Genomic DNA, 6,921 nt, shown 5'->3' on the forward strand with positions numbered 1-6,921 from the left:
TCAGAATAGATTGTAGATAACTGATATCGGCGAGGATTACAGTTGAACTTGCCACATCCAAAGACTGTAGGTTCATTTCTTTTGATACTTTTGGTCATTCGTGGGCCCACGTGTCACTGTAAATTAAATTCTATACTTTGGTTATCTGTATTGCGGTATGTAAGAATATATTTTGCTTTTACGCTATAAAAATTATTTATGCAGTGTTCTTAAAATATCGTTTTATGTGAAAATTGAATATTTTCTTTAATATTTTTATTTTATTATGACAGTCATAATCTAATTTTAAACGAATGTTTTAGACATCCAAAATTATTTTGGATTATGAAATATGTGTTTTTCACTTACATACTATATTTTTAGATGATTTTGAGATTTTTGGGATAAATGACCAAAATACCCCTGTGAGACAAAAATTATTATTTTATTTGTTTAAGTTGGAAACAGTTTAAAATCTTTTAGAATGTGGTATTTGGAAACAATTACCCACAGGGGAAATGAGAAGTTGATATTAAAGCCTTGCGGGGTTCCGGTTGACATTCCGAGTGATGAATATCGATTGAGACGTCGCGGCGGTTGTCACGGGCTCGATGGGAGTTCTGGATCGTGACAGTTTCCCAATGATATCGGAATTGATCCTGATAAGTTGGATTGTCGAAGATCCAAATGTGTCAAGGAAACAAGATTCCTAATTGAGTTAGGCAATCCTCTAGTGAAATTTGCGAATGATGCATCCAAAAGCTCCAAACATAATAAGTTCATGGTTAAGATGGGCAATCCTCTTGGGAAAGAACTTCTTGATAGATACAAGTATTTCAAGAACTATAAATTGTTGATCAAGTCAATCAATTCTGTAGAGGACATTATGGCTAATAGATCCAAAAGTTTGAGATGAATGTCTTGTTCAACTTTGGGAGATTGGGATTGAGGTTTCTATTGAATCCTAAATGGACGGACTTGAGGTTTGGTCAATGGTAAATGTTTTTAGTGAATTTTCCTTGCAAATTACAACCAACTAGACTAAGAAAACTCAAAGATGAGGATAGGTTCTTCAAGATATTTAGGTTAATAGAAGACATGCTGATTCCATCAAGAAAAAGTTGTCTCGCCTCTATTAGGTTTTGAACAAGTCCTTCTAAAGTAGGCTTGTGAAGTGGTTTATAAGCATTCCAAGAGACATCAAGTGAAACCAATTTTGACAAGTGGGAGACTTGGGATGATTGCAATTGTCCTGCAAAAAAGCACTAGAAAGGTTGAGATACATTAGACCTACAAATTGACAAAATTTAGATGACATCTCTGAATAATTAAAATTATTGAAGGCTAGGTTGAGTGTTTATAGGTGTGGAAGATGGAAGATGACATATTGAAAATTTAGGATGAACAAAACAAAAGAGAGGAATCAATTGGCTCTGAGTAAGCACCCCATCTTTTTTTAACAAAGCGATTTGAATATGAATATTGGTATGATATAATTGTTGCAAACCTATGCCAAAAATGGCAGCTTTGATTCCAAAAGGTATAGTAAATCGGGCGACTTGCAGTATGAGCTACGAAAAAATGAGACTGAGACCACTAAGAGAGGAAGACCTATCAATGTCAATCAAGCTAATCTAAAAAGCAAAGAGGAAAATTGACATGGCGAGTTAACGTCAAAACAAAGACTTGCACTCGACAAAGCCTTTAATATTGATAATCAAGTTTCAAACATAAAAACTTACACTCAAAATTTGAGAGAAAATATAATATTATTCAATAATTAAAAAAAATAAGTTGTCCAATAACTAAACCTAAGGGCGCTATTTATAATAATCTAATCCGACTTAACCTAAATTTAGAGCGCAAGTAAAGTAAATTAAAATAAGAATGTATGCTACCCGCGACTTCCTTGGAGTATAAGGAAAGTAAATTCTTAAACCCATATTTACTTGTTGTCCAAGTAAAATAAAAGAAAAACCCTAAACACTAAATACTAAATAAGAAAAATATTAAATATTAAAATTACTTGTTAGACTATTAGACTATCTACGTCAAAAATTTGGAAAGTTGATCCAATCATCAATTAGATACTATGTAGTTCACACTGGAACTTAATCTTTTTCAGTGTGTGAAAAGAGGAAATTAGTTTCAAGACCATCCAAAAAAAGAAAAGAGAAAAAGGTTCGTAATCTTAGTACATCATGTTCTATTCAAGGTAATTTGGCCCAATATTTTAATCAATGAAAAGTCTTGGTCCACACAAATTATTGTTATGAAGGTGCAATTATGCTGACTAGACTAATATAATATTTAAAATGAACAAAAAAAAAAGATTGAAAGAAAGAGCACAAACTTGCATACCTCCAATATTCAATATTAAAAAATCTTGCTCCCTAGCACTACCAAGCATTCAACTATTACCTAAAAGCAATAAGAGGTGGGAACCAACAAGAATAAAATATGATCATTTTATCCATAATGCAGATTAATATATATGCACTGTGAACCGGAAAATTCTCTGCAATATCAGACCAACTAACTTGTAAAATACAGGAGCGCACTAAAAGAAATATATTTTCCACAAAGGATTATGGAAAAAAGTGTGCTTTAAAATTATATACATCTTGCATTGTTTATTTCAATTTTTTTTATATATAGAGGAGGTACAATGGGGAGGAAGCATTTATACCTTGGATCTCAATTCTAACCAACATTGAATTTCAAACTTGATTGAATATTTTATAGATTAAACTTCAATTCTAGCATCCTTTTTGTGTGGTGGGACAAGATAAAGAAATTGCAGTGCTAGTTTCTGATACCAAATACAAGTTGGCCTTAAAAAGTAGTCCCATTCCTGATTTCTCTTCAATAATTCAGGTTTTGAAGCTGAACTTATCTCATATCTAAGAATTCAGTCCACCTGAATTTATGTTTAACACTAACGTGTATGGGAAACCAAATAAAATGGCAGTGCTAGACTGCTAATTTCCACTTCCTAAAACAGTTGGCTTTCAAATAAAGTTACATGAATTCTTTCTAAGATTCTCCCCAGCCCTCCACAATGATTCAGAAGTAATGTTGAGCTTTATAAAATTTGAGAATTAATTAATCAAGCTGAATTTGGACCATGCTACATATAAGATATAAATCCAAATGAAGTAAATAAAATGATAAACAAAGAACTGAGCAGATGAGCAATTTGGGTGAACAGTTAATGTTAAGATGTTGGATGAATTTTATATTGATTTTGCGTTTGGGCCTAACGGATTTGTTTTTTCTTGTTTTAAACATAAGTTTATGCTCTAAATTTTTGGTTTATTTGATGAGTTAATTGTAAATATTCACAATAGTTTAATTTATCTCTTTATTATGCTTAATGGATTGATTCTTTTGTAAAATCTTTTTTTAAGTTATTAGTTTGATATTAATTAAATTTTAACAAGCGGACCGGCTGAAAACTGAAGAAGCCAAGGTTCCATGGATTCTCCCGCTCAGAACACTTCGTTACAGACGCATACTAAGCCAAAGTACATAATTAATTAAACTTATTGGTAGCAGTCCAAAGTGTGCTGGCTATCAAACTTACTGCAATAGTAGAAGTGCCTTAGGACCAGAGTTTGATGAGCAAGCAAATTAAGCCTTGGCAAGTTTTGCTTTCTTTGTTGGCTTAGTGCTGGTTCGATCAATTTCAACATGACTTTCTTTGATTTTGTACCAATCAACTACTGATCCCTCAGAAATGATCTCAGTATAGACCTACGTGTAGTTGGTACATTAATTAATTATTTCAAAGTTGAAAGACTATGTTTACGACTGCAAATATTTATATATATTACTTTATTATATATAAATNGGTCTTGCCATCCAGCCTAAGCACTTGCCCAGAAAGGTTCTCAAGCTTGCACTCTGTGCATTCTGGAGTACTCTTTGAAGATTGTATTGTCACCTCACATTGACCATTTTTTGAATCATTAAAAAAAATAGCTAGTTATTAATTGAATTATCACCTAACATTGACCTATTATCTATGGAAAAAAACATTAATGTAGATATGATACTAATTATGAAAATACAAATTTAGAACTTCAAATTTTCATACAGATGTTAATATGGTATTAGGGAATCGAAAAATAATATGTTAGATTTTCATATAAAAAAATCACAATATGCACTTAAATTATTTATTTTTTTCTATTTTATCAAATTTAGGTTAAGATAATTTAGCCTTAATGAAGAGACAATATTATAGTCCACAATATGATTTAAATTAAATAAGTTAGACTCCAGTATTATATGCAAGCTTAAAAGTGTAGGTTTGTGTAGAAATCCTAAATCTTATGAAGGTGGGATTAGGGATTCATTATGTAAAAGAAAGGTTGTGTTCTCCTTCTTATCTACAACAACATTAACATCTTATCCATTGGAGAGCAATGTAAAAGGAAAATGAGGAAGATCCTAGGGCATTGAATCCCAGTAATTATAATCCAGTTAATATTGTTTCTGTTGTCAAATCATGTATGAAAATCAAGTATGTTCTTGTGTTCTAAATTACTGTTATAGTAGATCTTGAATTAGTATAAATTATTATAAATAAATTTTATCATAATATCTAAAATCTATATAGTAAAATTTAATCAATATCATGAACAGTGAAAAGCTTATCATAATTTCTTAATAAAAACAATCATTTAAACAAATCAGGTATGTTAATATTTGTAGTAGATCTTGAATTAGTATAAATTATTATAAATAAATTTTATCATAATATCTAAAATCTATATAGTAAAATTTAATCAATATCATGAACAGTGAAAAGCTTATCATAATTTCTTAATAAAAACAATCATTTAAACAAATCAGGTACGTCAATATAACACAACCAGCAACAAGCTATTTTGTTGGCTGATGGTTATCCAATTGACATGTTTAAATTGACCAGCCTTAAATAGCTATTTTCTTGGCTGGTGGCTATGGATATTTTGATCATCATATTCATTACAGCTGGTTTCACCGTCAGATTTGGCAAGACTTTCTTTGATTTTATTCCAACCAAAGTTAAGAACAATAACAGTAAGGTTAAGGTAATGTGAGATACAAAAGCAAGAGGATGAATATCACATTCCATATGGCCTAAGTTAAGAACTTCAATATATACTCTATAATTTCCATACGGAAGAGGAATGTGATCTTTCAACTGCATATGTAGATCATCTTCCCGTGCATAGCATACCCAACTTCTAATTTTCTCAACAGATTTTCATGACCTTTCAATGATAACAAAGCTCTAAATCCATACCTCAAGGATCTTTCAATCATTTTCAAACAATATCTTCTAAGACATAACCACAACAAAAAAGCTTGACAGATTTCAATCCCACAAATGGTCAAGTTCACACAGCTTGGTTGAACTCATTCAGGAAAGACATTACAAATGCGAATTAAAATTCATTTTGAGAAAAAATAAAATAATGATGACTGGATAAAGTAAAAACAAGTCAAAAAAAAATCAGCACTGCTTTTCTCTGCCTCTGTCTGGATTCATTAACAAGGGAACAGGGGTTTTTGGGGATGGATCAAGCTAACTCTTAAAAGCAAATAAATAGGGGGAAAGATAACTACATCCTCACTGGAATTCTGAGCTTATGAGGCATCAAAGAAAACATGTCTTGTGGATAAATCTTATTCAATTGAAGCACATTACTCTTTACATGCTCATATAGGTTAGAATAACACCACTTAAGATTCCACGTGTAAGCCCAATACTAAAGAAGTATTTAAGGAATCAAACTTTTATGGCTATGGAGAAGTATTTTGAAGGCCAGGCCAGTCCTATTACAGGGATTGGGGAGGAGAATAAGAAATGGACATGGTACTAAATTTTGGACAGAGTCTTGGCTGCCTTGTGGGCCACTACTAGACCATGTAGGTATAGATTTATCTGAGGCTGAAGCTGAACTTCCAGTGGCGAGTTTTTGTGATGAATACGGGAGATGGAACCTGGAATCAGTCAAGCAATTGCTCCCTCAAAATTTAATTCTTATGATCTCTGCAATGATGATAGACCCATCAGGTGAGGAAATGGATGACTCCTACTGGTTGCACTCTAGCACAGGTATGTTCACAATTAAGTCTACATATGAGATGCAAATATCTGATCCTATACACCAAACGATATGTTGGAAGAAAGTTTGGGCTTTAAACTCCTCAAACAAGGTAAGGATGTTTGTCTGGAGGGTATTACATGATTCCTTACCAACTGCTTCTTGGTTACAAAATCGGGGATTAGTATATTCTCCTGTATGTTTAAGCTGTGGGTACTCTGAGGAGCAGTTAATTCATGTACTACATGATTGTAGCAGAGTTAAACGGACATGGTTATCCTTTCTTCTTGACTTGGTAACAGAGGATTTTTTTTTGCAAGGTCTACAAGTCTGGATATTAAATAATATGCAGAGTACGGTGTTCTTGGAAGGTATTCCATGGGGGACCATATTCATTCATGCGTTATGGTACTTTTGGTATTGGCGCAATTTATCTATTTTTGATGGAAAATTTTCTTGGCCTTACAATGCCAAACAACTTATCTGGACCTAAAGAATTCTTTGTCAAATTAAATGTAGATGGAAGTGCTAAAGGGCAACCGGGACTAGCAGCAGCAGGTGGACTTATTAGAGACAGCTCTGGAATATGGTTAACAAGATTCACCTATAAGATTGGTATTTCATTCTCTCTGACTGTGGAGCTCTGGGCAATTTATCATGGATTGATGATATGTTGGTCTAAAGGTTATAGAAAAGTACAAGTGGAAACAGATTCACTTCAAGCATTGCAAAAAATACAAAACAAAGAAAATGACTTAGAGCCAAATATCCAATTACTAAAATCAATCAGACAGTTACTTCACAATGGGAATGTCACTTATCTCACATACATCGTGAAACC

Source organism: Theobroma cacao, chromosome 10, assembly GCF_000208745.1.
Source record: "Theobroma cacao cultivar B97-61/B2 chromosome 10, Criollo_cocoa_genome_V2, whole genome shotgun sequence".
In the NCBI taxonomy this organism is placed as follows: Eukaryota; Viridiplantae; Streptophyta; class Magnoliopsida; order Malvales; family Malvaceae; genus Theobroma; species Theobroma cacao.